This window comes from Herpailurus yagouaroundi, unplaced genomic scaffold, assembly GCF_014898765.1.
Source record: "Herpailurus yagouaroundi ecotype Mexico unplaced genomic scaffold, PumYag 163, whole genome shotgun sequence".
Taxonomy (NCBI): Eukaryota; Metazoa; Chordata; class Mammalia; order Carnivora; family Felidae; genus Herpailurus; species Herpailurus yagouaroundi.
The window spans coordinates 32,079,842-32,090,904 of record NW_024412404.1 but is presented as its reverse complement, the minus strand read 5'-3'; the positions used below and the strand labels follow the sequence as shown (position 1 = coordinate 32,090,904).

The following is an 11,063-nucleotide window of genomic DNA, read 5'->3' as shown; positions in this document are numbered from 1 at the left end:
CGCCCTGCCCGGCACGGCCCGCGGCGGCGCCCGGGCCTGGAGGGGACGAGCCGCGGCGGCCGCCGGCGGCGGGCGCGGAGCCACTCGTCGGCCCAAGGCTCGCCATCGCCCACCTGTAGTGGCCCGACCTTGGCAAGGAGAAATTCGAAACTTCTGAGCTGGGGACGTCGTGTCATTCAGCTGGAGAAGGGGCACTTTCTTCCCCCCCACCACAGACGGAGGAAGCTTGCCCTTGAGTGGATACAAAGCAGCGGCTCAAATGTGCCCCTTCGGCGATGGTCAAGCCGAACCTTCCTCTGTAAGCTATCCCTGGGAGCTCAGTTTCCTCCCGGGCCTTCAGCTTCTGGGCTTGTATTCTGTCCTCACGCAGCATTCAAAGTTGCCATCCCAGAAATGACCTTGCCTCATGATGCCTGAGATCCCAGATGACTCCCCATGGCCTCAACCTCCGATTCCTCAGCCTCAGAGTATTCCACACCTGGACCTCCACTTGTCCGTCTCCTCTCCACTGACAACCCTCACCCCCAAAACCTTTGCCTGCAGACAACACCTTAGGCGCCCCGTTCTTTCCAGATGGATTTTGATCCTGCTCCATTCTCTGCCACAAACCCAGAGAACCCTGTAGCTCCCACGGCTTGTCAAACCCTCGTGGACACAGCTTGTCTAGCATCTCCTACCGTCTCTGTGCAGTCTCCACCAGCCGGGTGCAGAACCCACCCCTTGTGGCCGGCATCAGTTTGGCTTGAGGGTCAGTCATGTGCCTACTCTGTGCCCCCAACCAGTCTGTGGATTCCTTAAGAACAGGAGCCTGGTTTTAACAGGGCCCTGGGGATGGGAGAGATGAAGGCTGTAAGAATAAAATTGTCACTGAATGTCTGCAGCTCTGCTGGTGCCGGAAGGACTCAAGAGAGTCTCTATCAAGAGGGTCTCCTGATAGTCTGCAAACCTCATCTTGCAAAAAGCAAATACTTCCAAAGCCCGAGAATGCCCTCCATTTCCCCTGTGTCTCTGTCTTTTCCCTGCCACACGTAGCTATGTGCCCTCTATACTCTTAATGGGCACCTGATAACCCTTGGGGGAGTAAAACTGAGATGTTCCCTAAGCTAAAGCTCAAGGTGATTAAAGTGAATATAGTAAATCATGAAGGAATAGACATGAATGCCCAGGAACCCAGTCATTTTACAGATAATTCCTGGGGCTAAGAGTCCCTCAACCCTGACAGCTAGTATGGATTTGCCAGTCTCCAGTCAAACACTAGGGAAGTAGACCCAGGCCCTCCCCGACTCCTGGGATGGCTGGATTTCTTTCTCTCTTTAGATTCACTGCTTCCAGTCCCACTGGGAAAGCTGTCTTTGAATTCTGAGGGTAAATCCAAGTGAAAGTAAAGTTTTCTTTCCCAGGCAGTTCCATAGTGATGATTCAAGGCAGCAAATTAGTTACAAACGTGCTGAAAGAACTGGAAGTGCAACCAGGGGAAGGTGAGGCAATCCTGAGATTAGCAACTGCTGGATGCATCTCTCCCCTAGGGCTGGAGGGACAAAGGGAAGAGGCTGCCGGAACCTTGAAGGTCTTGCCCAGTGCGAGCTGAAGCCATGAAGGAACTTACAAAGAATGCTGAAGATGCCTCCCATAGCAAAGAAATCCCTCTCACCCTCCAGGGCCACCCAGTGGTAGAAAGTAGAAGCCAGGGGACAGGATGACAGAGAGCAGGGGTCAGAGCCCCTACAGTGCAGATCAGAGGAGGGAAAGGAAGTGGATCAGAGAGCACAGTGGCAGGCCACTGACATTCCGGGCATGGGTGCAACATCTGGTTACCCCGGGGACTCTTCCTTCGCAGGGATTCTGCAGGGACAGAGCACACTTTGTTTCTGAGCCCCAGCACTCCCTTCCTCCTTCTGGTCCCTCTTTGCCCTTTTTGCTTCCATTTCTCCTTCTAGCTTCTTCTCTCCCGTAATTCCCTTATATTTCCTTTTTCTCTCTTATTCTGTGGCTCCCATTTTTCTCTTTGGGTTCCAGTATACTTCCTCCTGACTTCTCTTCTCGCCATGGAGTCTCTGCTCCCCTCTTTGTCCTACTCCTTCCTGAGCAGGATGGCAGCCTTCTTCAGCATGAAGGAGATCAATGGGTTCCTATGGTAGGTCATGGAATCCGGACCTATCGTATAGTTCCCCTCCAGACACCGTGCGCGGCATTTCACGTATGTGATCTCATTTTATCTTCACCTCACCTGCTAGCTGGGCACCCTTGAATAAACTCCGGTGGCTTCATGATTTTCCATCGGAGGGAAGGCTTTGCTAGTACAGGTCACCAACGTCACTGCTCTTAGCTTTCCTCCTCTGTTAGGTGCCTCCCTCCCCCCTTTCTTTTTCTTATCCCACATCTCTTCCTTCCACTAGCTCAACTATTTTTCCTAAATCTCAACTCTCAACAGCCTAACAGATCCGTAGTCTAAATTGGCATTCCAGCTGACTTTGGCAGGGTGGGGAGAATTCAATAAATGGAGATTGAGGAAAAGCATTCTTCGTGGGACAGTGAATAAAATGGTCCAGTTTGAATGAACAAAAGGTACAGGTAGGATATAGGACCAGATTTCAAATATTTGCCTTTAGAGTTCAGCTAAGACAGACTACGCAGAAACACAAATTCACCTTAAGTATATTCAGCGTGTGTATAATTCATATAATTAGAATCATAATATTTTAAAGCCAGAAAGAAATCAAGACCTTGTCTTGATTTGTCCATTTTTAAGTGAATGAACTGAGGCCTACCAGGCTTAGGTAGCTGGAGTATTACGGTGGTTAACCACGGACATTAGAGGGGTGCCTGGGTGACTCAGTCGATTAAGTGGCTGACTCTTGATCTCAGCCTGGGTCATGATCTCATGGTTCATGGTATTGAGCCCCACATTGGGCTCTGCACTGGTGGCATGGAGTCTGCTTGGGATTCCCTCCCTCTCTCTCTCTCTCTTTCTTTCTCTCTCTGCCCCTCCCCTGCTCATGTGCATGCACATGTATGCACCTTCTCTCTCAAAAAGATAAATAAACTTTTTAAAAAAGCAAAAAAGTGTGGACATTAGAGTTTGAATACCTGTGTTCAAATGCCCCCTTTGACAAATGTTAGCTTATTTGACCTTGAACTTATCAGTGTTTAAGATTCCTCATCTATAAGATAGGAAAATGATAGAATCTATCCCAGTGGGCTGGTGTGAGAATTAAATGTTCTTACAGGTAAAACACATAGCACAGTGCCAGGCACATAGTCAGTCTTCACTAAATAGAGGTGAATATTATTATGATTTCCCACGGCTATTTGGCTGGTAAATACCAGAGTCAGAAATGGTCCCCAAACCTTTTAAGCAGTAATTGAGTGTTCTCCCCATTTCTTAGAAGCCATATCTTAAGATGCTGTCTGTGAAAATATGGCGGCTCCTCTGGCCTGGTGTTCTCAGTTATCCTCCTGGCTACCATTCCTCTACACCTCCTGCTATCTGCTGTGCCACCGGCCTCAGCAATCCCACCATACAATCAGTATTGCATCCTATGAAGTTCTGGGTGGGGGGCATGAAAAGTTAGCAATGGGCACATTCCACATTAAGCAATGTAGTTTACAAGTTCCGATATCCTCAAATTTTACTCATTTAAATTTCAAAGGACAAAAAATAATTGTTGAATTAAAGGGGTTTGAGTTATCTGTCATCCTGCAGCCTGTAGAGTGTCAAACTTACCGGCTTAAATTTTGATGGTTCCTTAGAGGAACTCACTGGGACCAAGAAAAAGCCTTGGTTTAAAAAGTGAGTGTCCAATCCTTCAATAAATTGTGATGGAAGAGAATTTTCTTTCTCTCTCCACCTTTCCTTTCTGAGTCTCTGGCCCCACTTTTCAAAACTCCCCAACCCCATGATCTTCATGTAGTTCACTCTCTGAAATGAACCGTGTTACTCACCTTTTTAAAAAAAATTTTTTTTTAAACATTTATTCACTTTTGAAAGGCAGAGAGAGACAGAGCACGAATGGGGGAGGGGCAGAGAGAGGGAGATACAGAAACAGAAACAGAAGCAGGCTCCAGGCTGTCAACATACAGCCCGATGCAGGGCTCAAACTCATGAACCGTGAGATCATGACCTGAGCCAAAGTTGGCTGCTTAACCGACTGAGCCACCCAGGTGCCCCATTTTTTTTTTTTTTTAATCTCTCAGACCTAGCTCGGTATCTGGGGCCTTCCAGGTGCCCACATGCTGTTGAGTGGACTTGAGCAATGCCACATGTACCGAAAGGATGCCCTCTTCCTCCCCCTTCAAATCTTTCTCTCTTCAGTTGACATCCTTAGCTAGTTATCAGCCTGTTGCACTAATTCACTGGAAAGCACGACAACAGCTGAGTGTGAAATAAATGTGCATTTTACAACATAAACTACATTCAAAGAGGGGTATTTTAATGGTGTAAATCCAGGCAGTATTTTAAGAGGGGCGGGAAGACATTTTTGGGGGCAGCTGGACTTTCCTAACACCTTTGCATCACACCGCACAAAATGGAACTTACCTCTCATATAAATAAAAGCTCTTTGACTTTCATTGTAACACATTTCACTTCAGATTTCTTAGGCTAAATTGTAGACGGCCTCCATTCTGCATATGGCTGTATTAATTATCCTGCCTAAGTCATTTCCTAAAAGGCACAGTTTTCTTTAATCTTTAAAAAAGTTAATCGTCGTCCGTTGTTCTCTTTTACTTCAAAGCCAGACAAAGACCCAATGCCCTGACCACTCACTGACCACTATACCAAAGACTGCTACATAGAGAGCATTTAGTAAATGGTAGTTATTTTATTATTGTTATTTACTATCAGTGTTACCACCATACAGAGAGTACAAAGCCTCATCTTTGCTTTCCTTCCAGATTTCTTTCAGAAGTTGGACTTTAGCATCACTTTAGGAGGAGAGGATAATTCACAGAAATCCAGTTTTCCGGGTACCACTTGCTTTTGCTTCTGAAAGAGAGGCTGGAAGGATGGTTGGGGTTAATTGTGCTGCTGGGGGCCTATAATCAGCCGGGCACTATCGATCCCTAGTCTGCCCTCCATAATATTCACGATAAAATGGGGATCACACAGACAATCTCTGGCCCAAGAATAGTTCATAATGACAGGCCAAAGATTTGTTCTCTGACTGTGCTGACAATTCCTTTAGGGCTTTCTCCTGGATGGACCAGAACATTCTCTGTGTCTAGCTCTGTTTGTTTTTATACCTCAGACAACAACTTAGAAAAGAGAATCTCCCCAGTGGCTTCCCAGCAAATAATTCTTTTGGTCTCGACTATAGTACTTCATTTCCTTCCCTTAGGACACTTTTTGCACCATGATCATCAAATGGTGTGATTTAACCGTCTTCTTCTCTTTGATGCCAAAAACAAACAAAACCTCTCATTACTGGTTTTGATGTCCTTTTCTGGGTAGGTGTTCTTCTGTGGTCCACTGTATTTCTGCATTGTACTTGACTTACCAGGCTTTCCCTGCTCCCTTGCTTTCCTCAAGTGTCTATTACCCCCTGAGCATCTGGTCGTTTATATTTGAACATCTGGTCTTTTTGATTCATAGCAAAAATTGACTTTGGCCTTCTAATAATGAGATTTTTCAAGCATCGCAGAATCATAAAATGTTAACGGTGGAAGGACTTCTGCAGATAACAGAGGCCGATCGATTCCTTTTATAGTATAAAACCAAGACCCAGAGAAGCCAAGTGTCAGATGCAAAGCTACACAGCTTATGGTGGGGGAAAGCTAGAACCAGACCCAAGACTTCTGCTTCATTTGTTTCTTGTGAGTTGGATTATGATCCCTGGAAATAATACTATGAGGAATTTATAAGTGTCTTCCTCCAACATGTTTACCTTTTCATATAAGTGGTTTTCCTAATACATTTCCAGGAGGCTCCGAGAAATAAGAATTCCACAAGTGAAAAAAAATGCAGCCACAGGAAGGCATGACTTACAGAGTTGGGACTCAGTGATGATGATGACGACGACTGACGATAACCAGTTCTCACATTTCTACGCTGTCAGTTCTACTATTTTGTTCTCTATAGTCCCAGCTATTTCTGGGTTTCAAGCCTTCTGGAAGCCTAGCTCATTTAGCTTAGGGTTCTTGATGAGGGTGATGGGTGGGTTTTCAGGAGCTGCCTTCCATAGGAATGGTGATGACTTCAAATAGTTAGAGATCTACCTCTAAGTACACATTTGGAAACTTTTCTAAAGTTGAGGAGATGTGTTCCTAAAATAATGCCAAGTATTGCATACAAAAAGCATTCCCTGCTCAGGCAATCTGAAAAATACGAAATGAATCAGAATTAAATAGCTTAGGGTCAGTTTGTTCAATTTTACCAGAATTCACAGGATCTTTAAAACAGTAATGTGAATCCTGAATTTCTAAGGGAGGATGGTGAAATGTGTAGAATTTTCCAAACATATTTGACCATCAGATCATTTATGGGGCTTGGGTAACATGGAACAAACTTTAGGAAATGTTAAATATCCTTTGAGGTTCAATTAGAGTCTACGGTACTCCCTTTGTTCCAAAACTATCTGTTTCAAATGTGAAGATACCTTTCCCTGGGGTTTGTTGTCTTGGATATAATGACTTACCCTGTGCCTCTTCTTCTCATTATTTATCATTTTAGGACCCAGGTGCTATTATTTCTCAGCCTGAATTTCTCCACACAGAAAAAACGTAGTTCATTTAACTCTGACCTCATACCTGAGCTGCCCAATTCCTGTAATTATTTTCAACTGTCTTATTCTTTTCTATAGTTTTCAAGGTGCAGGGTCAAAAAGGTAATAATAATTGTAGTAATTACAAATAGCATTTCTGAGTGTGTGCAGTGGGCCAGATATTGTGCTAACAGCTTTACATGTAACATCCCATTTTTTTTTTAATTTTTTTTTCAACGTTTTTTATTTATTTTTGGGACAGAGAGAGACAGAGCATGAACGGGGGAGGGGCAGAGAGAGAGGGAGACACAGAATTGGAAACAGGCTCCAGGCTCTGAGCCATCAGCCCAGAGCCCGACGCGGGGCTCGAACCCACGGACCGCGAGATCGTGACCTGGCTGAAGTCGGACGCTCAACCGACTGCGCCACCCAGGCGCCCCCATGTAACATCCCATTTAATTGTCAACACAACCCTGTGAGGTAGATATTATGGTTTCCATTTTACACATGAGAAAACTGAGGTGAGCTTAAGTAACTTTGCCCAAGAGGGTCCCAGCAAAGGAGGGGAAGCTGGGATTGAACCTGACTGTGTTCAACTCTTAAGGATTCCAGGCCCCTGCCCTTCCAGTGTTCGTTCTGTTTTTTAATGTATGCACTGCCTTCCCAACCAGAATCCTTTAAGAGCAGTGGCCACACGGTCCAGACCACAGTAGAATCTTCTGTGCTTGACACAGCGCCTGGCATGCTGTAGCCAATACTTCCTTTGAAGAGAAAAATTAAGCAACTTGCCCAAGCCACTCAGCTAGTAAACGGTAGACCTAAGATTTGAACCATCTCCCACACTTTACGCATCATGGATTTCCCACAAGAACCATGCTCTGTGTACCAAGTGAGCTCTTTTTCCCCTTGGAGGTCACACCAGGCTTTTGATCATCCCAAACAAGGCATTTTATGCTCCCATTCACTCTACCCCACCCCCCTACCTGCCACCTGTAACGCATTCATTCTGCCCTCTCCCAAGCAGACTGTGGTTCTAGACCTAGGGAACTAAATGGCTAATACCCTGGTAAACAAGAAAGCACTTTTATGGTTCTTGTATGCGAATTTTGCCGCAGGTGTTCTGACATTGGTTGTTCTCAACCCCAGACTTTGCATTTGGAAGCCCTTCCAGATGTTGAAATCTTTCGGTGTAAAATGAGAATGCATGCACGGCCTGGAGGGGGTGGTGGGGGCACCCACCATGGCCCCGCTTCACCGTTGGCTCCACGGGCGGTCCCAGCACCCCGCTGAGTGCCTCGGACACCCCTCACCCCCAGGCCGTGGGACGGTGGATGGCCGGACACAGCTGGGCAAAGGCATTAGCGGCGGTGTCTCTTTCCTTGACCTTGGCCTCTGCAGCCGTCAGGCTCAGCAGCTGCCCCAACATCTCCCCAGTTGGAGCCCATTTTCCTCACTTGGGTTTCCTCCAGGCTTCAGCATGTCAGATTTGAATGGCGCAGCTGAGCATCCCCACAAGAAGGCCAGGACATCTCTGTACCCTGGCTCTAAAGTGGAGCAAAGCCAGGTCCCCAACGAGAAAGTGCCTGGCTGGTCGAATGGCCAGAGTACAAACCTGTCAAGGACACTGCTGGCTCTGTCTTGGCCCAGCCCATGTGGGCAGACCCTGCAGTAGGGGAAGGAACTTCTTTCCTAAACTCAACGAAAGGGATGAGCATGTTGAAAGAAGGAGCCAGAATGGCTTGTATGAGCTTGAAAATGGCAGACCCAGAAATCCTGCAGGTCAGACAGGGCTTGGTTGGCAGAGGGCTTTTAAGGCCGTGGGTCCCAAGTCGTGCCGCAGACCCCATCTCAACCAGGTAGAAAAAGGATAGCACGGGAAATAAAGTTACCCATCCTGTTTCTGAGAGAAGCATCCTGCAATTTGTAGCCATCAAAAGGAAGGACTGTGGAGAATGGGCCATCTCAGGGGGAATGGTGGAGCCGGGAGAGAAAATTAGTACCACGCTGAAGAGAGAATTTGGTGAGGAAGCCATGAACTCCTTACAGAAATCCAGAGCAGAAACACGGGAGTTGAAGAAACAACTTCACAAACTATTCATCCAGGAACACTTTGTGGTCTATAAAGGCTACGTGGATGATCCTTGAAACACAGATAACGCGTGGATGCCGACGGAAGCTGTGAACTACCATGATGAAACGGGTGAGGGGATGGACGAGCTTCCTCTGGAAGCCGGTGATGATGCCAAGAAAGTGAAGTGGGTGGACGTCACTGATCAACTCAGGCTTTGTGCCAGACATTCCCAGTTCGTTCAATTTGTGGCTGAGAAACGAGGTGCCCACTGGAGTGAGGGCATGTGTCCCAGGTGCCGTGAATGCCGACTTGGAGTCTCATGAAAGCCGGGGGCCTTCAAATGGACCTGGGGGATGAGAACTCCCACTGAACAGGACAGGGAGGGATCTTCTTCTGGTGATTACTTACAAAACTGTTCACAGTACGAGGGCTTTGTGTCAGGGAATAGTATCAAACACAGGAGATCAGGACCACAGACTTTTGGGTTTCCCAGTCAGAAGAAGAGGAATATAGTCACCTGTTGTATGTGTTGTATACATGACTCTTAACCACATGATTCAACCAGTGCTCTTGGGAGAATGGTAGATGGTACAAAGATAACTTCTCACCAACCATAACCTCTGCTTTTCAGCTAGCTTGCATATGTCACTCCTTTTTTTTCTCCTGATGTGTTAGATTGTGGTCTGATCTAATGCATAACCTGGTATTTTGCATAACGTTTGTTTTTCAAATTGAGCTTTATGTGGTCTCGTATTCATTGTTTTCAAGAACGAAAGCTCTCTGGTTATCCGTGTGTTTAGGATCTTTCATGTTGTGGGAAAGGTTCCTTCTTTATTTTATTCAAAAGGATCAAGTACTTACAAACCAGAAAAATAAAATGCAGTGACAAAATGAGCTTACTATCTAGCCCTCTGGTTATCAGAACTATTTCTGAACAGAATGGACGAAGCTCAGGATATTTGTTTCCTCTCATCTTAGAAGACCCTGTAAATGTGAATTCCTGTTGCGAAGAAGTCTTTGTCGAGATGTATGTAATCCCACCCTAATAAAAATACAAATCATGCTTAACTTTTCTCAGTTGAAAATATATATGTATATGTATATATATGTACATATATATGTATATACACATATATATGTACATATATATACATATATATATATATACACATACATATATACACACACACAGAGAGAGAGAGAGAGAGAGAGAGAGAGAGAGAGAAGGTTTTTAATAGTCAGTTTGCAAACACAGAGATACTCCCCTGACAATCAAGAATGAGGGGATTCCAGGGTTGCCTGTGTGGCTCAGTCCGTTGAGCATCTGACTCTTGATTTTTTGGGTCAGGTCATGATTTCACAGTTTGTGAGTTCGAGCCCTGTGTCGAGCTCTGCACTGACAATGTGGAGCCGGCCTGGGATTCTCTCTGTCTCTCTCTGCCCCTTCCCCCCTCAAAAAATAATAAACAAACATTTAAAATAAGAATGAAGGGATTCCAGTAGCAACAAATAGGTCAGAAATACATTTCTTTCCTTTCTTGTCACCTAAAACAAGCCACTTAGCGTTATTCGTATATAACACAATGCACGGAAAATTAACTCAAACCACTGCAATGAGCTTTTCATGGCTAGGGTGGAAAAGACTATTGCAGGTACTGATAACTAAGGAAACTCTTTGACAACAGTAGCTAACACTTCTATCCACTTACTATGTACCCACACTCTTGGAAGTGCTTAAGAGAACACCAGGGTTCTCTTATGTCACAGGTTGGGCTCCCTGGGGAGCAGTCTCTGAGTGGGAGGGAGATCATTAGCATTACAAGATGTTTCTTAGGGACAGGTGTTGGGACCAACTCCTGGGGGAGGGAGGAGAAGGAAGCAGGATTGGATAGAGTGAGACACTAAAGTTGAAGCCTGGTGAAGGCATCAGCCAACTCCACCGGGAGCTCTGGAGCTGAAAGGCCCTTCTAGCTGCCCTGAATTGGGAGTTCACGCCTTCATACCCCTGTTGACCAGCCACTGGACACGGGTTGCCCCTGGAAGGAGGTGTGACCTTAGGAGAGACAATTTCTTCAGCCAAGGCAATTGCCAAAGAGGGCTGACAGCTGAAGTCTATCCTTTGGTAACACTCCTAGTAGTTAAGAAGGAGAATCTGGGAAAGGGGAGGGGGCAGGCATTACAGGGTCTACCACATATTGTTATCCCAGCTTTACAGATAACATAACTGAGGCACAGAGAGGTTATAGAACTTGAAGCAAGTTGTACAACCACAAGTAAGTGGTGGTGGGAATAGA

At 45.8% G+C, this 11,063-nt stretch overlaps 1 pseudogene; it reads left to right on the top strand.

Annotated features, from left to right (window-relative positions):
- The first annotated feature begins 7,951 nt into the window (after positions 1 to 7,951).
- LOC121037536 (ADP-ribose pyrophosphatase, mitochondrial-like) lies at positions 7,952 to 9,403 on the top strand (annotated as a pseudogene).
- The last annotated feature ends 1,660 nt before the right edge of the window (positions 9,404 to 11,063 follow it).